The 22,865-nt window shown below is 49.1% G+C and overlaps 1 long non-coding RNA gene across 3 annotated transcripts in view; it reads left to right on the plus strand.

Annotated features, from left to right (window-relative positions):
- LOC115906743 overlaps positions 1-22,865 on the plus strand; it is a 47,423-nt gene that overhangs the window by 17,703 nt on the left and 6,855 nt on the right. For 2 of the 3 annotated variants that reach the window (XR_004060953.1, XR_004060955.1), the window contains exons 2-3: positions 16,555-16,720; positions 17,708-22,385. This is a non-coding gene — a long non-coding RNA (uncharacterized LOC115906743). Of the gene's footprint in view, positions 1-470; positions 1,267-16,554; positions 16,721-17,707; positions 22,386-22,865 lie in introns of those variants that run through there. The other variant, XR_004060954.1, reaches the window with a different exon arrangement.

A 22,865-nucleotide genomic window follows, 5' to 3' on the forward strand; every position in this document is an offset into this window, starting at 1 on the left:
GCTTCCGCGGGGCCCGGCCGAGCTCGGTGGGGCCAAAGCGGCGGTGCCGTCGGTTCCTACAAGCTCTGGGGGCAGTGGGACGCCGGGGGAGCGCTGTCAGCCCCGGGGCACGGAGCTGGGCTGTGTTCTGTGTCCCCACAGTGCGTCCCCTTGTCCCGAGCCCAGCGGCGGGCACAGCGCTGCTCCGGCCCCCGGGCGGGATGCGCCCCCGCTGCCGGACAGGCGGCCGCTGCCCCAGGGAACGGAGGGGAGGCCCGGCCCCCCGCGGGCTCCCCCGCCCCGGGTCCTCGGTGACCCCATCATCATCTCCGCAGCAGTTAGGGCTGATGACGTAATGTGGGCGCTTTTTTTCCTTTTTTTTTTTTTTTCCCCAGAAAATCGTGATTAACGGCAGGGGATGGGGATGGGGAGGGGTAGAGGGGGGAATCCCACCGGGTGCTGGAAAGACACGGGCCTCTGCAGAGGCTTTCCCGCGGGAAGGCTCCGCAGGGGTGTCTTGGCACACCAGCTCACACTCACTCCCGCACACTCACAACTCACACGCGTTCCAAGCTGAGGGCTTCATCCTGCAAACCCGCCTCCCATCCTGCGGGGCGGCCGGTCCGGGCCAGCCGACCTTACTCGGGCGAGTGGGGACTCCCAGGCCCGGAGGCGGCTCCATGAGAGCCAAGTCCGGCAGCGCTCCGCAGGGCCGGGCCGGGCTCCGGGAGCGGGGCCGGGGCTCATCCCCGCGCTGCCCCCGGGCTCCGCTGCCACGGGAGAAGCTCTCCAACGTGTCCTTCTGGCATCGCTGCGAGTGATGGTCCCTTTAAGCTCTTACAAATTGCAGAAGTAGAGGAAGACAGAGAAATAATTAATGTATTAAAACAAGCAGCGAATTCCTCAGGAGGCACCTTATCAACTCCAGCCACACTGGCTTCATCCCTCCTCGTATGCTAATACCCCGTGACGTCATTGGCGCCAGATTGAATGTGAATCAGTTATGAAATTATTAGTTTTAGCTTAAAAAGCAATCTGGCTCTCCCGTGAGTGAGCTTTGCGTTGCTGCGGGTTCTCGCTCCGTGTCCTCCCCGTGTTATGCACACACAGTAGTTGCGACTTTCCTGTCGCAATGAATCAATATTTCCAAAGCACACATCCTAACAGGGGGTGATGTAAAGAAACCCATAGATTAATTGGGTCCCGTTTCTGAGTCGGCTGTGTCTTCCTTATCGATACACACTTTACACCCGAAAGCAGACAGTCGGATTTCCTCCTACTCTTCAGGTAGGCAAGAGCTCCTTGTGATTTATTTCTGTTAAGATCCCACAGAGGGGGTGTTATTCTTTGCCAGCGTCTGCGAAAAAAAATACTCAGGAGTTTGCTTTTGCTTGTGCTTGTGATGGAGGAAAGTGGGCCAGAAAAGGGGGAAATACAGAAATTGTTTGGTTGGTTGTTTCAAATAGAAATATTTTTATTTAGAATTTTGAAAAGGAGAGCATCCCAGCAGTGGAGGGCCAAGGGATCTGAGCGGGGAACAATGGGAATTAACACCATTTCAATCGCTGAGGCCACTCTAATTAGATGTCTGGGTCCGGCGAGATCAAATACCTGAATCTAAACCCCTCGGCTCGGTTTCTTTCGCTTGCAAATGCTTCTGAAAAACGGTTCCTCAAGAAACCAAGCTACCCCCGAATTCCCCGGAGTCCCTTTCGAGAAGTTTGGCCGATAACAACTTTCTCCATGGGTTAGGGGGGCCGGCGCGTCCCCTCCCCGCAGTGGCCGCCGGCCCCGCCGCCCCTGGCCCGGCACCCCCGGTGACACCCCCACAGCCCGCTCCCCCCGCAACTGCTGCGGGACACTTCGGGCTCTTCGGCCCTGTCTTCCTCCCCGTCTCCGGAGAGCTGCTCTGCTCCCATGAATTATGAATAAACTCCCTCCTGGGGAGCCCCGGCATGGGCCCATCTCCGCTCCCGGGGCTGCGGAGACCCGGCCAGGCAGGGGAGTGGCACCGGCCCCAGCTCCCGCTTCCAGCAGCCCCCTAAGCAGGGAAGGGAAGAAGGAAAAAGAAAGAAAGAAAGAAAGAAGGAAGGAAAGAGAAAGAAAAAGAAAAGAGAGAGAGAAAAAGGAGAAAGAAAGAAAAGAAAGAAAAGAGAGAGAGAAAGAAAGAAAAGAAAGAAAAGAAAGAAAGAAAAGAAAGAAAGAAAGAAAAGAAAGAAAGAAAGAAAGAAAGAAAGAAAGAAAGAAAGAAAGAAAGAAAGAAAGAAAGAAAGAAAGAAAGAAAGAAAGAAAGAAAGAAAGAAAGAAAGAAAGAAAGAAAGAAAGAAAGAAAGAAAAAGTTGTAACTGGCTGAGAAGTGAGTTTTCTGACTAATGAAATCCAAAATGAGCGGCGAATATAAAGTATTGTAAGATTTCTTCCCTGCACCCCAGGCACTGATTGGCAATACTTTTTTTGTGCGTTGGTTTGAAAAGCAGGAAGAAATGTAATGAATTGAGTGCTGTCAGAGATGTCTTCTCTGTTGATGTGGTGAATGGCAGTAGCTCCCTGATCCAGTGCAGGTGCAGTAGAGCTGGGGAATAAAAGAGGGGGGCTCTCTGTTCAGTGGAAAAAGCACATTCCCTACAATAGACCACACACTGCCAGCCAGCACGGCATCAGCTCACACTCTCAGACTTTTTTTCGCCTCTTTCTACAGTCCTGAGCTCACAAAATGGCTATACATTAGCACTAGTTAGGGTTTGCTTTTAATGAACAGTTGTGACTCCTTTTGACCAACATTTAAATCTGCTGTGCTCTCTCTGAAGACAGGTCTGTTTTGATCACAGGTTTTAAAAAATGGCCCGTTTCCTAACAAGGCGGCTTATTCAGGGCCATCAGTTGCATTTGATTGCAAGAAAAAAAAAGGCTCTCGATTAATAAAACGCATTTCCCAAGTGCTTCTAACGGGGAAAGTTTTTGCCTTTTTTTTTTTTTTAATATATAATAAAATGTTGTGGGTTGGAGGAGAGACACTGTTTTTAAATGGATGAGATGGTCTAATCCTATACACGAACGCGTTTTAATCCTGTTTAGAGATAACCTGTCTCCTTTTTGGCTTAATATATTATCCTTATACATGGATACAAACTTTGCACTCTTATTAATTCAGTCCTGATTGTTTTATTGGCTTATTTCCATAATATATCTTTTAACTTTTTTTTTACCCTCTCGACGATCTGCTCAAGTAAGCTGGGTTACACTTGGTTACACAAGTTTTATTCGAAATTATTTCCAGGGCGAGGGCTCACTCCTCAGCCAAGAGGAATGATTGATTCTGTCCCTCTCCGCCTCGATTTGATGTGCCTCGTCCTATCGCGGCCAAGCCAATGAGCCGGGATTTTCATGGCATCCCGGAGCAGCCCTTGCTGATTTCTCTTGCACCTAACCTGCAAGAAGTAGATTAAGCTCTTTTGGATATACTTGCTGATGCATTGCGCTGAGGAAAATTGCTCGGCGTTTGCTTATAGAAACCCATGTTACTGTGAATGTTCTTTTTTTCCCCTAATCGTGGTAACAAATAGCATCAGCTCCTGGAACAGTTTGGCAAAGCCATTCTTGCCTGAGTAGTGCTAAACGGGAGAAGCTGACAGCTACCCGGTTATTACCTGAGCTCCGAGGAGCCCCCACCCCCAGCCGATAGCAAAACGTGTCGGCAATAAATGACATTGGAGGCACCAGCCAGGTGCCGCTGGGCGCTCGGAGCACGTTTCCAGGGGCAGATCCCGTCATCCCGCGCACAAAGAATGGACCTTGTCCAAACAGGAGACAAGAGATCGATGCTGCCGTACCGTTCCATCATATCATATCGTATCGTATCACATCGATAATCCCGTATGAAAAACGTCTCGTTTACACTTTGTTCGGGACGTTTCAAACGCGCCGGAGCATCATCACCTGACAGCGCCTTATTTACTGCCAACAAGTTGCAGCTCCCCAGCCCCAGCCTTGGCCCCGCGGCAGCTCAGAAACAAACGCGGGGGAGTTTTCCGGGGGTGCCGGTCCCTGCCGGGGCCGGGGGGAGCCCAGCCCCGCCCGGGAAGGGGCTGCGCCCCGCGCCGCCGGACAGCCTTTGTGTCCTCCTGCTGCACACACCCATAATTAATCCTCCTTCTTACCGCTTACATCCCGGACCCAAGGGGCAACTCAAACCTATTTAGATCGCCTTGGTTGGTTGCACAAATTTAAGTGGCAAATGAGTTATAAACCTAATAACTGCTTTAATAAAAATAATTATTTGATTATGGCAGAGGAAATTTGCTGGAGTGAAGGGATGCGGCTGGGTTTGCGTTTTGGTGGTGGTGAGGTTCGTCTTTGCTTGGAACTCAGACCCCTTTAGAAAACGTTAGTCTGAAAAAAAAAAATCCCAAACTCAAAACAAAATGAAAAACAAACAAAAAACACCCCAAAATCAAAATCCTAGAAGACGTTACATTAAAAAATCGCCCTGGTTCTCGGAGTACCGTGAAACATTTCCCGTGATATTAGAAAGAAGAATTAATTTGTAAACAGAAAAATCAATATGAGATTTGGGTGGCTTTGAATTAATTGAAAACAATCAACACAGAGGACCATTAATCACAAACGCTGGTACCTCTTTCGCTTTTTCCCCGTTAAGGATGAAGTTTCTGCGCCTCTTTCAAGTGTATTTATGCTTCTGGTTTTACAAGAAAAAGTGAGGATGCAACAAGACCAGTCGCGTTGTCCTCTCTATACTTTTAACGCTAGCATATTGTTTGATTACTAATTCGAGTTAATATGATCTTTATGGCAACATAACAGTGGATAATTGGCCCTTTTTCTGAACAACAATGTAAATCACAATCGCTTTATTATTTAATAACGTCAAACGCTTCGTTGGATTGGCCCCGACAGAGAAGACCTTTTCTTTCTAGGCAGTGTTGTTGAGAAAGAACAATGCAGATCTAATTGTGGAGATTTCAGAAGTTGGCTCCTGTAAATGAACAGCTTAGATATGGAAGTTCCAGCAGATGTCTGCACTTTTCCCTGTGACAAACCTTGTAACCCCCCTTCCTCCCCCTCTGCCCCGTCCTCCCCCCTCCCCGACTTATTGAAGATTTTTTGTTCTCACATCCTAGCAACAACCTAAATCTTCCAGTCGCGAATACACCCCTTTCCCCTCGTTGCTACCCAGCCCTCAGATGGCCGCCTTAAGCGTACACACCAAATTAGCGCTTGGCCAAGGCGCGCTCGCCCCTCGCTCGCCCCGGCCCCTCCATCAGCTGCGGCCTGGGGGCTGTCGGGCCGGCGGGGGCAGCCGGGGGGCTCGGGGCTCTCGGCGGTGCCGCCACCTTCTCGCCAGCCCTGCGAACGTACCGGGGATTTGTTTTGCAACAGTTTAGAGGCGGCTGCAAGTTGCCCTCGCCGTTATGTGGCAGGAGAGGTGCCCGGGGCTGCCAGCGCCGCGGGGTGCGGGACGGGCCCCCGGGCGGTGCCCCTCGATGTGCCACCCTCTGTGCTGGGGTGCCCCTGCCTCGGGCCCCTCTGCCCGGCCCCGCTGACCCAAACCCCGCCGCTCCACCCTGGCAGCAGCAGGAGCCTGTCCCGGCGGAGGGGCCGGGGCTCCAAGGCAGAAGTTGAGCGACTTCTGGCGGAGGGGGGCGCACCCCGGTGCGGATCCGCTCCCGCAGCTGCGCGGGTTTTTCCCTGGCGCTGGAGGCGCCCTGCCTGCGATGGGCCGCCCGGGGCGGCGGGTCCCGCTCCCCTCCTCACCGCCGCCCCTCCGAGGACAATTCCAGGAGAGGAGCTGACTTGGCAAACTTTTGCGGTGGGCGCTGGCAGCGCTGCTGGCCCCCGGCCCGTCCCAGCTCCTCCGGCCCCAACAATGCGTGCTTGGCTGCCGAGAGCCCCGTGATGGGCGGGGGGAGCAAGGGGAGCAGGGCCATGGGTGCCAGCCCTCCGCGCTGCCAGGGCTGTCTAGAGGTGAGGCAGGTACATCAAATCCGAGATATTGTCCCTTACGTTAGTGCGAGGGGTTTAATTAGTTGATTTTTGACAAACCACCCAAATGATCCTCTTGTGCCGCCAGCGCGGCGAAGCCCCTTTCTGCTGCCGCCGCTGTGCTCCCCCAGCTGCCCGCGGCAGGAGCCACCAGGGCACAGCGGCGCTGCCTCGGGGGTGCCCGGGGCTCCGGCATCCCTCCCGCTCGGCCGGGCCCTCAGCGGGGCACCGCAGCCTCTCACCTGCGACGGGTGCGGTTTTTGTTCGTTTGCGAGAACCCACTCGAGGGAAGTACTGAAAACACAGACCTGATCACTAAAATTACCCGAAAAAGAAATCCAAGTTGATTGTATCGCCCTGCCTGCAGCCGTGGGAAGCAGTTGATGAATCCCTGTTGACCTTTGAGCTTTTTCGCCTCGAGTGGGTAGAAAAATCCTGATTTTTTTTTCCCCCTCCTAGCTTTCCCGGCTTGTTTGTTTGTCTTACAACTTTACTTTTCCCCGCTGACATCACCTGGCGGGGGGAGCGCCGAGCCCACTGAGTGCTGCCCGTGGGAGTGCGGGAGCAGAGGGGGCGCAGCAGGGAGCGGGGATCGCCAGGGCTCTCCCGACCGGCAGCCGCGGCCCCGCGGCGTGCCAAGGGTTAACTGTGCCAGGGATAAAACTGCGCGACTTCCCCCAAATGCCTTCAAGGGGACAGCGAGTCCCGCAGCCCCGGGACCAGCGGGCCGGGCCGGGCCGGGGGCGGCCCAGGCGGCCGCCACTCCCCCGCAATGAGCTCATTTCCATGTCTGCGCCTCCCGCAACTGTGAGAAAATCCGCCGGGACATCCCGCGTGCCGATGCTGCCTGGGCTGCCCCGGTCGCCTTGGTGACAGAGCCCAGGGGGAACTACACACATAAAATAAACCGAAACTTTTCCCGGAGCCGGCACACGGCAGGGAGAGGGGGATAACCCCACGCCCACGCGTGTCGTTCGTGGGGCCGGGCCCCTGAACGCCCGCCCGGAGCCGTGCGCGGGGTCGGGGCGGGGAGGGGCTGGTGCAAAAGTGCCCGGGGACAGGCCGGGAGGGGGAAGGGAGCGCTGAACAGCCCCACACTTATCAATAACAAGATGTATAAATATCAAAGTGAAGGAGCCCGAGTAAGTCTTTCTAGAAGCGCGGAGGAAGCTTAAGCAGCTTTCTTTAATGGTGATTTGTAGCTCTGTAAGGGGCACGGATAGCAAATACCCTGCAGGTGCATGTTGTAACACTGCCATCCGGACTTTAATGTAGATTACTCTCCAACTCGTTTGATCGGTCCTTTGAAACCCTTTACAATTGCCTGTGACGAACCGCCAGTCTCAGGTTTTTTTTCTTTGAATAATGCCTTAAGGGTAAGTCCTCGGGGCTTTTAAAGATCTCCAGCACATTAAAAAAAAAAAAAAAAAACTACTAAAAAAAAACACGTTAGGTTTTTACTTTAGAGCGTGGGTCCACGTCTCTCAACTTGGAGCTGTTAACAGGCATCTTTTAAATCATTAATCATCTAATAACCATCAACTTTGGAAGGGAGATACGGGCATCTTCTAAAGACCTCCAAACATTTCTGTGGCATTTGGGAACACACTGGTTAAAATTTCGGAGGCACACAGCCCATCCCTCCTGCTGAAGCCCTGGAGCTGCTGGGTCTCGGGTGTTTATGGACTCTCAGCTGGGTAAATCTGTGCTGAAGGCCTTTTCCCTGGACATCGAGAACCTGCCGGAGTGGGTTTGGAGAGCAAATCCGATGGGTAATGCAGGGCAGAAGCCCGGCCGGGGGCCTCCCTGAACATCCCGCATCCCGGCCCTGCTCTGGGACCCTCGCCCCTGCTGTGTTGGTGCCTTCTAGCAAAGAGTGAGCGGTTTTTGAGGGGGTTAAAGAAAAAAAAAAAGACTCGAAGACACAATAAATCCCTCAGATGTTTCCACTCTCACAGCAAATAACGTTTAACCTTTAATATTTATTCGTTGCTATTAATTCAAAAAAATAATTACTGAACTTTTGGCCCTTCAACTTCCACAAGCGGCGCTTTGTTTCTCTAAAATAAACTTGGGAGAAGCGATCCCTCCGTATCAAACTAGGGATTTGAATTAAAGGCCCATTTGGGACACTTGAGACTACAAAGGGTTACACATAAATAAATGCCACATTTGCCTATTGCAAAAGTTTTCTCTGTCCTTTCTCAGTCACAACGGGGGAGGAAAAAGCCGTCGTTTATTATCTAGTGCTGGGCAGGAGCAGCCCCTCCAGAATGTGCTCTTAGATTTGGCCGGCAGAAGAGGGACTCTTCCCCCCCACAACAGCAGCTCCTTTTGTTCTCCAGATCTCTTTCCCAATTTCAAGCTTCACTTGCAGATCCTAAGTTTGTTTGTTAATGACGCTATTACCATCTGGCTCGTCCTACTTTCCAAAAGATATAAATCTCCCCAGTTTCATTGCCTACATTATCATCTAAGTGCCACCATAGCTGGAAGAAAAATATGCTTTCAAGGTTGCAAATTCTCTTGCACGGAGCGAGTTCCCCGGGCGCGGGGCTGCCGCCCGCCCCGCCGGGCTGCGGCCGCTTGGGAGGGACGCGGCCAAATGGATTTCACCTTGCAGCGATGCTGGGAGAGGGAGAGACGGCAGCATTTAAGTTTTCCACCAGAAACTTAAGTGAATCTTTCCCCCATCCCCCGCCCCCCGTCCCTCTTGGCCCCTTTTGTGGCTGTTTAATGCATCTGGCTACTTTGAACCGTTATCTTCCGCGGGGACAGGGACGCCCGCCCGCCCGGCGGGGCGAGGGCAGGATGGGTCCCGCTCCTGGCGGGCTCCTGTGCGCCCTCACCCAGCGTGAACCCCGTCTCTGCGGCATAAGTACATATTCCATACGTGTGGATAAACCTTTCCCACAGGCGTTGTACAGTAAAGGCAAGAAAACTTTGGGCTCCTCTTAGTGCAAAGCGGCTGCAGATTTGTGTGCGTTTAAGCATAAAGGGACGGGGGGAGGGCGAGAAGGGGTGGGGGAGGGAGTTGGGTCGGTTTGTGTATGGCCTCCACAATGACTCTATTTATTCGCTGCAACCAGCCTGGGCAGATTGAATAGGCGAGAGAGAGACACTCAGCCTTCCCAACGCGTGGGCTTTGTGGGATCCAGTCCCCACTAGCAGATTTCGACTGCTAATTTCCCATTCTCAGGGGTCTCCTGCGAGGAGACACGGCCGTGCCCATCAACTGCGGCTCCCCCAAACACTGTCCGTGTTTCTAGTCCTTAACCTCTCTGCGTGCAAGTTTAGCGTCAGGAGAAGTTTAATCATTTAGTATTTCTTTTCTGGATCTCCGGCAATGTTTCTGTGGACTAAAAAAAAAAAAAAAAAAAAAAAAAAAAAAAAAAAGCCAAATATTCTATTTGACTATATGTGTATGCACACACACACATACACACACTATTGTCAAGCGGGGGAAAAGATACTCCGTTAATATTGGAAAGAAACCCAGGGATTTTTTTCCCGAGTGATCTGATTGTTATAAATAATTACGGATGAAAAGAAAACTCACTTATTATGCACTTCTAATACTGTGACTGCACAAGAGAGAAAAGGGGCCAAACCAGTGATTAATTAATATCGTACTGGCGTAGCTATTTTCTCGCGAAAGGCCTTTCCCCCCTCGCTGCTACTGAGTTATCATTCCAGCTCGAGTCATGTGTAGCTAGGAAGGGATCTTGTTTATAAATTTATATGACGACCTTTTCTTTGTGTGTGCTCTAAAGTTGATATGGACAAATTGCAGAGGTATACAATTTAAGTAGATGCACTTTTAATCACCGATCATTAAAATGGTTATGTTAAATATACTCAATTACATGCATGACTTCACCCTAACAGTACTTTCTATTCTCCCAGCTGCTCACGTATTCCTTAACTATAGTCAGCAGAAGAAACTCGATTATGCTGAATCCATACATTTCTATGGATTTCATCAGCCTAATTAATGCTTCAGTGTGGTCCATGTGTCTGAATGGTCCCTTTGCTATTACTTGGGTAAGGAGGCAGTGCTGGAATGCAGAGGGTCTTTCTTTCAAAGATACCCATGGGGGTCACTCTAGGACTCTAATGGCAAAGGTAGCAAGTGTTAAATAGCAGAAACATGCAGAGAAAGGGAAGGCAGCGATGTAAAAGGGACATTGATACTGTAGGTATGCCCAACAGGTCAGTGATGATAATTAAAACGCTTAAAGAAGAAAAGGTAAATGGAAAGCTTCCACAATTCGCAGCATGCCTGGTTAAAAGCAAACGAACCAGCGCAAAGAAACGCGCCTCGCTGATCCTGACGGGGGGTGTGGAAAAAAGTTGACAGCAGATTTTTAGACTAAATAACTACTAGGGCAGCCTCTTTTGTGAGCACCGCGTTTGAATGCCCCGTCCCTTCTCTAATTTTCTCGTTGTCGAAATGCAACGTGTCAGGGAGAGGATGCCCGGCCGGGCAGAGCGGGCGCTCCCACGCTGCCGGTCCTGGCATCACCGGGGCTTCCTGCAGTCCCCTGTCACTGCAGATGCACGGGGAGCTGGGGGAAGGAGCTCTCCCCCTCCTCTCCACGGCTTTCTTCCGAAACCAAGAAGAGATTAAAATGAAGGGGATGTTGCAGCCTTAGGGGAAACAGCCAAGGCGGCTTTTATAACACATCTTCCCATCTTAGCATTTAGCGGGATATAAAAGGCACGCGTCCTGCTATTCCAGCAACATTTTAATCGACGAGAAATGCATGGAGATTTTTTTTTTTTTTTTTTTTTTTTTTTTTGCTCCCACCTGTTGTAGTAGAAGACTATCTGACCACACACCTTTCTCTGGCGGCTGGGAGACGTGAGAGAAAATCAGAACTCTTTCTTGTCACCCACTGCTCTGCCAAAAAGGTGGTGTTGGAGCCCGCATCTCTTCCCTGTTTCTCCACCAAACAATCGACAGCTCAATTGTCCTAACTTTGAGTCGGTGCCTCGCTTCAGCCTTCATCCTTCAAGTGGGGAGAGAAAGCAGGGAAGATTTCAGATCTATAACCAAATTATAACCTAGGAACTTTATGCTTGTCATGCTAATTTAATGACTTTTATAGTAAGTGTAGACTTTCTGTCTTTTGAAATTAGCTCTTCAAAACGCTTTGTGTAATGACAGGCACTAGACATAAGAGACAAATGCACAAGCAATAGTGGGATAATAATCTGGCAAACACTGCACCATTTAATATTAAAATTGAGAACAAAGTGCGTTAAATTTCAGCGTAGAGGGGCATCATTGTCTGATGCCACCGGCGCACACCTGGGCTCCAGAGTGACCCGAGAAGGGGGTGCCCTGCAACAGCCGCCGTGCCTGGGTTCACCTGGAAAATGAGCAAATACCAGATGTGCAGTACAAAATAGTCCTTCACCTAATGCCTTCTCGTCCCTTCGCTTTCTGGCGGTGTTCACACGTGTCTGTGTGCTGTAAACATCCTGATTTCCACAGGCTGGTTCTGCTGGGCCCGGCCTCCCGCTCGCTTCCCAGCGGGGGCGTGCAGGAGGGTGAAGGCGCTGCGCTCGCACTTCAGGGCTCAGAACGTTCACATCCACATCCCTCCCTCCTTCAGAGCGTTTCTGTGCTCACATGCTATGAGTGGTCCAGAAATCTGTCCGAGAGATGGTCTCGATAACAAAGGGAGGAGTAAACCCAAAGCTATAGGTGTATTACAATCTGGGCGACTCACTCATTGCCTATAATTGTAAATAAGGTAAGTTCACACGACGATCGAGTAACGAGGGAACAAGAGCCCCATTTTAATCAGGTGGTTATCTCTCCTTGGTGGAGATCAGAGCTCCATTGCTCCTGGCCTTCTCATTGTGCCCCCCTGCTGGAAATGACAGCTCCTTCAGAAATAACCAACTTGGTCCCTGGATGGGATTTCAGCTCTTTTGCACTACACATGTACCAATTGTCATTTTACAGCTACAGCGAAACCCCTAAATTATATAAGTGTATAAACTCGGCCTCATTAAATCCCCCCCTTTTGGATAGCCTCAAGGTTGGAGAGCATATTACTATAAGCCAGAGAAGACTTAAATTATATCCGACGGGGGATTGAAACACAGTGGCACTTAGGCACACTTCTTGTCTCAGCTACAGAGGTTTCATTTTCCCCCTTCGGAGTCTCATAATATTACAAATGCAAAGTTTCCTTATGCCAAATCAAACTATCTGAAATCCTGTTTCTTGACTGAGCCTCCGGGGCTCTTTTTGGTGAGGACAAAACCACAAAGATATGATTAAACACCATAGCCTGACCAAAGCGGAGTTTATCGTTCATCTGAGAGAGTTTCCTAATTTGAAACCAAAGCCGTCCCCTTCCAGAAAGCATCTGAACGTGCTGTGTGAGTTGTTTTCCTGCGCATGTGTGCGGGTAAATCGGGGTGTGCAGTAGGGACAGGGGACCGAGGGCAGTGTTTACCCCGCGGCTTAGAGCACACCCTGCCCGCGGGTTGGTGTTTCCACCCAAGGCGATCTAAACAGAACCATTTCGGAGGGAACCCCGTGCCCACGGGAGCTGCCGCTGCCGCCCAGGGCCATGGCCGGGCCGGGGGCTCTGCCCGGGGCCCTCCCCGTCCGTGCCTCGTCCCCCCGTGGGGCACCCCGGAACACCCGCGCCGGGTCCCCTTTGGGGCAGCGCTGCAGCCCCGGCAGAGGGACACAGCCCCGCGGAGCCCCCAAAGCTGCGTTTGTCGGGAGGAGGCCGCCTTCCCCCCTTCTCCAGCCCTCCCAAGAGGGTCAGTGGTTTAACCAGGCGTCACCAGGACTTCGTTTTATCCCCGGTCCAGTGAAGCGTGTGGCTTTTAGTGACTGATGGCCGCTGTGGCTGTACGCGGCACAGTTGCTCTCACGGTGCGTGCTCCAGATGGGCACGTCCCGCAGGCTCGGGGCGGGGGGGGCACGGCCGCTTTGGAAAGGCCACCGAGACACTGAGATTTGTTCTGGGTCAACCCTCCCCTAACGCCAAAGTTGGGAAACAACTTTCGCAGCGTGTGTCGGGAATGGAGGGAGCGGCAGCGGGTGCCGCGGTGCGGGGCGCCGGCTCTTGGGGCTGCCGGGGGCCACCGTGGCTGGGGGCTGTCCCCCCGCCCGCCCCGGAGCATCGCCCCCGTCCCTCTTCCTCCCCGAGCCCCGGACGCGCAGACAGCACGTTTCCAAACTTTGAAATGCCAAATCACGTTATTGCTGTGGCGGGAGGCTGCTTTCGTATCTGTGACAGCTGAGTTTTCCCCATCGATTATGTGACACTGCAGTTCATTTACACAGCTCAAAAGCTTAAAGACACTGGAGGAGCCCCCGGTTTAACCCGAAATCCTAACAGAAAGTGAATCAACTTTCTGGCCAGTGTTTAAACTGATAGATCAGAACTTAATTTGGAGAGACAGAAAGGGAGAGAAACGACAGCACGGATTTATCTTGCCCGGCGTCCTTCGCTGCAACTTTAGAAACTGCGGCGTGGAAAATCCAGGGCCGAGATGCTAATGAGAAGGAGCGCGTTGGGTGTTCAGGGATGTTATAGATTTCAGAACGCAGATCACAGCGCCTGATTTTTTTGCGCGGGTGCGTGAAGTAGGTGCGTGGCCCGAGGCTGCCGGGTGGCACCGGGCTCCAGGGCGTCCCTGCCCGCGGGCTCGGGCAGAAGTTCCCGGCCGGGCCGGAACTTCCCGGGCTCGCCCATCCGGAGCGCCCTGGCCCCGGCGGCAGGGAGGGCTTGGGGGAGAGGGGGCGCTGGGAGGGTAGCATTTTCCTGTCCCCCATGGGGACGGGATCGTCCCCCTTATCCTGCCGGGTTCTTCTCTGGGTTTCTTTTAGTGGGGGCTTTCCAGGAGCCAGCCCAGCGCCCGGTCCCTGCCGCTCCCTCCCCCGTCCTCGCCGAGGTTTCATTACTTGCTGTTAGTGCCTGGAAACAATAAAGGATGTGGGACTGGGCTTTTATTGATTATTTGTCACCCTGTATTTGTCAGTTTCAATAACTTTTCCTGAAGTTTTACTTACGGGCACTTGAGCTTTCGGATTAGGCCAGCTCTGCGGATTGCAGTGAGGGGTAATTATCCGCTGGCCTGCTTCCCTGCAGCCGGAGAGAAAAGAGCATTAACGTATAGAATGGGCAGGATCCGGCCTGAGCCCCCCATAAAGCGCTGCCCGGGCGAGAGGCGGGAGCAGCCAGGAGCAGCCGCGGCCCCGCCAGCTGCCCCCGGCCCCCCCGCCGCCCGCAGCCCCGGGGTGCAGCGAGCCCGCGCTCTGCCTCCCGGGGGCCCGGGCCGGGGGCTCCCCAGGCCGCCGGAGCCCCCCTTCCCTCGGTTTAGAGGCAAGAGATCAGCCCTCGAGAGACGGTCCCGCTCTCGGGAGGGGGAACCCACGGCGCTGGGGCCCGAACCGGGGCTCGGCCAAATCCCCGGGATTCAATTAAAAAGCTGGCTCGCGCCGCTGGCGGGGAGGCGAAGCCGGGGGATTTGTATTATGAAGATCGACTCTTCAAAACTGCCCGCCTGGCAGCCCGGCCGCGCTCCCGCCGGCCGAGGGGACCCGGCTGCCCCGGGCGCCCCGGCCCGAGCCCCCGGGAGCGGCAGCGGAGCCGCGCCGGGGCTGCGGGGACCTGGGGAAAGCGGACGGGCCAGCGGCCCCCGCCTCTCCCGCAGTGTTTTCAGAGAAGGGGTCAAACCTTCCTCGAGGGAAAGGACCCTATCCCTGGCCATCTTCCTCCTCTCATAAGTTTCCTACGTCTCCCAGGCGCTGCCCGCTGCTCCAAGCGCGCTCCAGCCACAGCCACTGTAAGCACGCTGAAGGCGAGCATCATCGCTCCGCGGGCTGGCAGGCTGCCTATCGTGGCGAGGATAGCGTTTGATGTGCTGTATCTCATGCCACTGCAAGCTAAGAGACAAGCGAACACAGAGTGCCCAGTTACACGGGATTTAATTACAGCGGAATGCATTCTCCATGCTGATTAGGAGCAAAATCAATCGGGGGCTTATTTGCCACAATGAACCAATAAAAACCCAATTTATTAAAGCAATAATCTCAGCCCCAAATGGTCTAAATATTATTGTTTCAATGGCATTGAGGGAATTTGGAGTGAAAGTGTTACACAGAGAAGATCAGGGAGTTCTACTCCACGAATTCAGTAGGAGTTTCTAACTCCATTCCAGGAGCTCACTTTCTGGCTCAGAGACCTCAGAGGAAGGGGGCCGAGTTCCCCTATTTCAGGTCCAGGTGTCTGGGTTGCAGTGGTATCTACAAGGCAAGATGCTCCATGGTCTGTGCTGAGGCAAACATGGTAAACAGCTTCCTACCAGGACTTAGGGATTTCCTGCTTTCCAGTGATTTATATGTGAAATTCCTGGAGGAGGGTAGGCCACACAGAAATCCCCAAACTATAGGCTGGCATAAAAGCCTTGTGATATTGAAAACCACCACACAGCGTGCCAAAAAAATTCTCTGGTAGGGATGAGGGAGAAAGGGATTCCCTGAGGAGGGTGCTGAGCACGAGGCTGGGGCACATGGGGAGATTGGGGGACCACAGTGCCCTCTGTTCCCCTCTCCCACAGGAAAGCAGTCCCATGGCATGGCAGCCCAGTGCGCAGCCGACTGTGCTCCCCTGGGCACTGGTGGGGGCTGGCAGGGCTGTGGGAGAGGCAGTGCTGGTGGCCAGGTCACCCTGGGAACTGTGGGGCCCACCAGAGCTTAAAGCCTGTGACTCAGGAGATGCTGATTTTGCTTTACAGCTTTCTGTAGCTCCAGTCATCTCTGTCCCGAACCGGAGAGGACCTCATTTCCTGCTCAGTGCTGTGCCAACCACAAGGTCTTTTCATAAGGCTGCCAGGGGTGCCTGGCTGCGGGAAGGACAGTCAGTGTTTGTCACCAGGGAGTGAGCTGGCATCATAGCTCTAATCTGAGTCAACAACCTGGCTAGCCCTGAGCATGACTTCATAAATCATGGTATCTAATTGAAAGGCACAGGCTTATATATGCAGTGTTGTTCAAAAAGAAAGAGAAGAAATAGAATTTAGAATTTAGCAAACATTTTTTTCTTCCCACTAGCCCATTGATCAGCCACCTGATTGTTTCAATTTACATTATTTCATGCAGAGAATAAAAGAGAAAGTATAAAAACATCTTGTATAGCCATAACAAAAACACAAATGAAAAAATCCATCTCCTAATGAGAGGGTTAGCCTTTTTCTAACACAGCCTTAATAACAGAGAAACAATCTTTAAGTGTTTTTAATTTAAATTGTTTTCATGTTTAATTCACTATTGCTAAATAATATTATTAAGTGTCTATGTATCTATTTAGCCTTGAGGCATGTGATATTTCAAAGCAATTGAACCAGTTTTGAAAGGAGAAAGGGTCCTGTACTGTGCCCTCATTCACTTTTTTTAATGTTAGTTAACACATGTACGCTGGACTGCCTTTTCCTCATCCTTCCAGCAGAAATGAAAAGTAAGTCTGGAACAAAAGATCAGTTCTGTGCTTTTTGCTTCTCACACCCAAACCTCCTGCTTTATTTTTGTGTCCATAGGGTCGGTGTGATGTCCTCCCGTGAGAGGCGACTCAGCAGCTCCGTCCCCTCTGCCATCTCAGCGCTGCCACTGGAGAAGCCCAGGAAGAGCAGAGCAGTGGCTGAGCAGCAATTTGAATATCCATATTTAACTCTTCAAGCAACAGAAGATACTTCAGAACCATGCGTGAGACAAAATGCCATTAAAGTTTCAATCATTAAACCTCTGTTTAGCTGTACTCCAGAAATGAGCAGTTCATAACAAGCGGGGAATACTGATTGACAGTTTGCCATCAGGAGCCCTTAAGTAGGATTTTTCCAGCTATAATGCAGTGTACTCTTCACTGCTCCCTTTTGCAAGATGCTATTTCAAGTAGAGGAGCATGAGGAAAATTTACATAAAAGCTTTGTATGTAATATGTGATTGCTCTGAAATTAAGAAGCACCAGTTTTCCCCTTCTTTTTTCAGAAATGAAGGGTGCACTTTGTTTTCTTGTTTACCTAGCATACTCTGTGATCCCTTGATGTGTTTCAAGTGTTTTCTGTCAGCATCACTAGACCTTGCTTACCTGCTAAATTTTATGTGTGAAGTGATTAGTGTTCAAAGTGCCTGAAAAAACCAGCACTAACAATGTCTGACAACTTTGGTTTTTTTTTTTTTTGCTTTTTCCTCTTAAATAATATTTCATGGTACATTAAATAGGTTGTGCAGTCTCTTCTGAGAGACCAAAGCAAGGTACTGCTGCATACTTAATGTTTCACCAAGCAGATAGTTTTTAAAAAGAAAAAAACACAAGGCAGCACAGAATCCTTTCCCTGGGCCTTGTCTCAGCTTCTTTTCAATTCAGTGAGAAATGGTAGCAATTTGGAGAAAGATACAGAAAGAAAAATAAACATTATTTCACAATAAACCTCTTAGCGTGTCACTTGTGATCACCAGCAGATACTAGAAATGCTTCTTGTTAAATCCACTGAGCATAATTTCTTCACAAGTTGAAATGCTTTCAGCCAAACTGTTTTCTCAATGTTCACATCAGATGTACCAGTTAGAGCCCAAGAGAGAAGCAAACAATTAAAACTTTTACGTGTTTGATTCCTGACAGACATCCCTACGAGGTAGGTTTTAACATTTTTTTTTCCTTCTTAATTTTTCGTCTTTTTTTTTTTTTTTCAGTAAGAAGGATAAGCTTGGAGTGCCCAGTCACCGTGGTAACTGCCAGAAAAATTCTCCTGAAGTTTGAAGAGGTCAGCTAACGGGGTCAACAACTCTGGCCTCTCTCTGAGCCGGGCCTGGCAGGCTCCATCCTGCGGTTGGGGTGTTAACGCAGGCTGAGCCCTGGGAGGTGGACCATTCCAGCTCTGATATAAATTTTTTGAGTCAGTTCACGGCCTGGACTCTCCAGGTGGCCTCCAAAATCGATTGTGACCTTGTGACCCTGTCTAACGGAGGCATAGCATCCAACCTAAGTAAGGATTTAGCCAGGAACGACAGCTTTCCACTGAGTGTTATTGGGGACAGTACAAACAGTTTGGGAAGCAAGGAGGTAGGTATGAGGAGTAGGGGTCATTAAAAGCATATTAAAAAACAATTTTAAAAATCCTTTTTAGTTGAAGGTTTTTATTTGCAGTAACCATTCCTTAAATAAACCCTTCTGGCAGGTGTTTTTTCCTTCCATAATAACACTGTATCACGTGCTTCAGTGCATTAATATATGAAAAATTGGCACTTTGCATATTCCAAACCAAACCAATATTTTATCTATCTCTGGATTTTGAACTTGCAATTGAAGCTGGCTGACATGTGTTAAACTAGATGCCTGTGAAGTGGTTTTTTTTCTTAATATCATACAAACTAGGAGACTGCTTATTAAAGTAGGCTATTTACTTTAGGTAGCAATTTCCCTAATATGTGCATTCTTTTTAGATTCAAAAGTCTCTTAATCCCTGTAATCTATTTTTAAACTGGGAAATTAGGTAACATTAAGAATAGTGTGATATGAAAATGTGAGAGTTTCACAGAGTTTTCCGTTACTGGTTTGCAGTACAAGTAGAAAAGCTAGAAAACTGATTATGTATTTTTGTAGGAAAAACTGATCATGCTATGATGGCATTCATAGAGAACATGATATTTTTTTCCTTTAAGATTTTAAGCAACAAACTATGTGGGGGAGGGAGGGGCTGTTGCAGAGTTCTGATTTTGTTATTGAATCTAGAAGCTTGCCCTTCTGAGCAAGTGGATTTGCTCTTGTGTTTTATCCCCACTGCTACAGAACCTCGTGCACTGCTCACACGAGTAATTGGTAGTTGTCAGAAGAGTAAGTGGAACTACACTGAGGAGCAAAGTCCAGTTTCCAGCTGGAAAGTGCTATCAGACTTTAAGTGACTTTAAAACTGCTCTGAAGGAAGAAAATAGCTTTAATATTTGTTCCCAGTCTTAGAAAAATTGTGCAGTGAGAACTTTGCCCAAACACTTTTTGTGCTTGGCAGGGCCTGGCTCTGACATTTTTCTTCCCAGTCCCTTCCCAGTTGAGCAGTTCCCCCAAGGCTGGAGATGCTGCACAGAGACAGGGCCATAAAATACAGTTCAGGAAGAGCATCTGGGCTGTGCTGAACATCATTGTACTGCTGAGAAGTCCCACAGGTTGCAACAGCAAGAATATCTAACTTGCAGTAATGCCTTACTCTGCAGAAAGCCCTCCAAATCCATGGATTTTTGGCCAAGGTTCTGACTCTTATAGGGTCATCATAATGTGCTCCAGTGGGAGCGGGATTAAAGACCAGGAGTAAGAAACTGGGCTTAAATTTGCCATAAAATAATTCAAGGCACACCTGCATATTCAGATATCCATGGTGACACCATTTAATTCTACCCTGAATACTAATAATATTTGGCTTTTGGTGGTCATTTTTAACAGACCTCTGCTGAAAAGAATTTATTCCCATTAGGAAGCATGTTGATTCAGGGCTTCTCTGATTGAGCTTGGGAAGATGAAACTTACAGCACTTGGTGAGAATCAAAATATTTGCTTGTTTTTCAGAAAACAAAAATTAAAAATAGGACTGTAAATAGCTGGATGGTGAATCTTCAATATTTTCAAAAGCATCTGTGTATTTTTAAACATTTTTTCAAAATCTATACTTACATCTGCTTTGTATTGTCATCACTCAGGGACCAAGTTCTACTGACAGGGAATCATTTCTGAAAACAGATAGAACTATTCCACTGGAACTTTTGGACCAGAATTGCCCCAGATTTGCCCTAAAGCTTCCAGCTTGGAACGAGGAATTGTTGGCAGAGGCAACAACAAGGAGATATCAAGAACTTTAACTTGCTTCAAATTCTTTAGCGTTGACTTCTGTAGATCCCATTGAATTTAAAATCAGCTGCAAATCTACAAATGTGACTCATAAAAGGTTCTAGTCTTGCATGTTTTGTACCTCTTCATATTGTTCAGTTCATCCACACCCATTTGGAGTGCCTAGAGGTGCCTGTTAGCAGCAGCTGCAGTGGACAATTCTTCTTCCCCATCAGTGCAGTGAAGTGCTCACACAGCTTCATTTGACTTTCTTGGAAACTCTCTGAAGTGCAGGCTCTTTGAGTTTCACCAGAGGGATGTATGTGACTGGTTTTAGTGCTGTGTTAGAGATAAACCAGCAGAATCATCAGAGTCTGTGGGGGTTCCCAGCCCCCGTCCTATGGACACTGATAACCCCTGAGGCCATTGAAAGTTTGCTGTGGCTGCTCTGTGGAATTGTATTAAATAGTAATGGCCATAGTCTTTAATTTAAATTTGCATTAGTGGAGTATGTGGCAGTCTGCAAGAAAATCTGAGGTCTGAGGGCGATCTGCTACCTGAAAGCTCAGGGGATGTTTGCTGTACAGGAATATGTCCCAGGTCATGGGCCATGAGGTGTTGGGAGGTATTTGGTTAATGTTTTCAAATTAAATATATGCCCAGTTAAATGAATGTTTTTTATTACTCATGCAAACAAACAAAACCACCAAATCCCCACTTCAAGATAAAACAAAGAAAATAAAAGTGATAAATGGACACAGAAGCTTCAGCCTAGTTTGTGTTTGCTTGTGTCCAAAGCCAGTGCTCTGCAGAGACAGAGAAGCTCAGCTTTAGAGAGCAGCACGTTGCCATGGCCTGGATCAGGGCTGGCAGAGGTCTCTGGGCTCTGGAGGAAGCAGGGAGGGCAAATGAGCACTGGGACTTACAGGTGTGCTGGCAAAAGGTCCTGAACAAGTGCCGAGCTTCCGTCTGCTTTTACTTCTTCCTCTCTGCCTTGAGAGTGTGTGGCTGGTGTCCAGAGGAAAAGTCAAACTAATTCTGATGCTTTTTCCTATTCTGGGTGGACTAATTCAGAGAAAGCACTTAAGGCAGCCTTTGTGGAAGGGTTACAATATAGGTTGATACTTTAGGAACTATAGGAAGTTCTTAATCCTTCCCTGCCTACGGGGCTGTCATTTATAGACCTGCTATTGTCTCATCTTTTATAAGGATGTTTCCTTACATTAAGGTTCCAAGAGCAACCAGACTTTGCCATTGTTCCCAGCTATTTCTGTTTGTGGCTTAATGCACATCTAGTATTCTGTTTATGCTTTCACTGCTCTCCTACGCAGCAGACTGTACCTACACACCAGCTTAGGTGACATCACTCTCAAAGCATTCATTTCTGTGTTTCTTTTTTTTTTCTCCTGATTTGTCTGTGCATCTTGCTTTTGCATTAGCCTAGTTTATTATAGATAACATGATAAAGTACATGGAACTTTATGCATTTAGTTGTCATTTTATCTTCATTTCTTGTTTGATAAACTTGCTTATAAAAAAAAGCTTTTAGGTGTGTTCTTTATAACAATAAAACCCCTCTTACTATGTAAGAAGAATGAATTCAGCTATGAGCAGAAAAAAAATTGAAGCATAGATAATTTTGAATGTATAAAATTTAGCTTGATGTTAATGGTGGTTTAATTACTGGATTTTTTTTTAGTATGGCTATTCATAAAGACATCCATTGTTTTCTGCTTTGATTTATGTCCAGATTAGCCCCCTTTAGAACCTCATTTCTGGCAATCTCAGCAACACATGAGGGCCTGGCAGCTTGTGCAGACATTGCCATCTTCCCTCACTGCTCCTTCTCCTGAGCTGTTCCACCAGCCCCACAGGCTGCCATTCCTCAGGAGCCCTTAATGATGCCTGTCCTCCATCATCTGCTCTGTGCCCCTTCCAGAACCAGGTGCTTTTGTCAAAGTTTCCAAACCAATTTAGAAACAGATACTGAAATAAAGGCAGGTGACGTGGTGGTGGGGTGACATGGTGTCACTGCCTTTCTGTCCTGCGTGGGAAGATTACAGACCTTCTCCAGAGCTCAGCTCTATGGCCATGCAATGAGAATGATAAAAAAAACATCTCTGCAAAGTGTTTATATATCTGAAAAATGTGATGCAAATTGAAACCTACCTAGGTTTTGTCAAACCTAACTCTACCCAGCACTTCACCTTCACTGCCCTCTCAGCTGCTCAAGATTTGACAATAAACTTTTTAGAATTTTTGCATCATGCCTTACAAAATGTGACATTTGGGCTTTTAAGCTACCCTTGTGTTATAACATACACAGCAGAACTAATATATCCTTTTTCCACATGCATCCTCAGTTTGCTGAAAAAAAATCCCAACGCTGAACAAACTACAAACAGCCTGATGATGCAGGGTGAGGAGTGCCCAGCAACCTCTGTGTGCTCAAGGCACAGCTTTGTCTCAGCCTTCAGTGGAACAGTGCACATGGAAATGTGGGATCTGTTCCTTCCCAAGCCCCAGTGATGCCTTGCTTTGCAGTTCCTCACGCTGGTGAGTCGCTCTTGTAATTTCCAGTTATGTAACCCATCTCATTTTGTGAATATGTGAATATGTGAATTTAACAGCTGTCAGTGTCAGCAGCGCCTGCGAGGGGTGTGCGTCTTTTTTTTTTTTTTGGCAAGCTGGCATTACTCATCAGTCTCATGGTAGTTTTGTTTGAAAAATGCTTGTGTTAGAAAAAGTGGATTTATCAGCTCAGCACTGTATGGTGCTAGCATGCAGCTCAACAAAAGACAAGTGCTCATTTCAGTAACGCTTGCAGCATTTCATGGGGCCCCCAAATAGGCTGAACAAGGATTCTCTGGCAACTAACCCCAAGTACAGTGGGAAACTATTAAAGTGGCAGTGTCACTGCTTGGAAAAGGGATTTGGTTTTCTTCCATCATTTATTGCTGCAGGTTGTTTTTTTGTTTGTTTGTTTTGTTTTTAATTAAAGACTATGAACTGCATTAGGAATTTCCCTGAATATTG

The sequence above is a fragment of the Camarhynchus parvulus genome, chromosome 9, assembly GCF_901933205.1.
Source record: "Camarhynchus parvulus chromosome 9, STF_HiC, whole genome shotgun sequence".
Taxonomy (NCBI): Eukaryota; Metazoa; Chordata; class Aves; order Passeriformes; family Thraupidae; genus Camarhynchus; species Camarhynchus parvulus.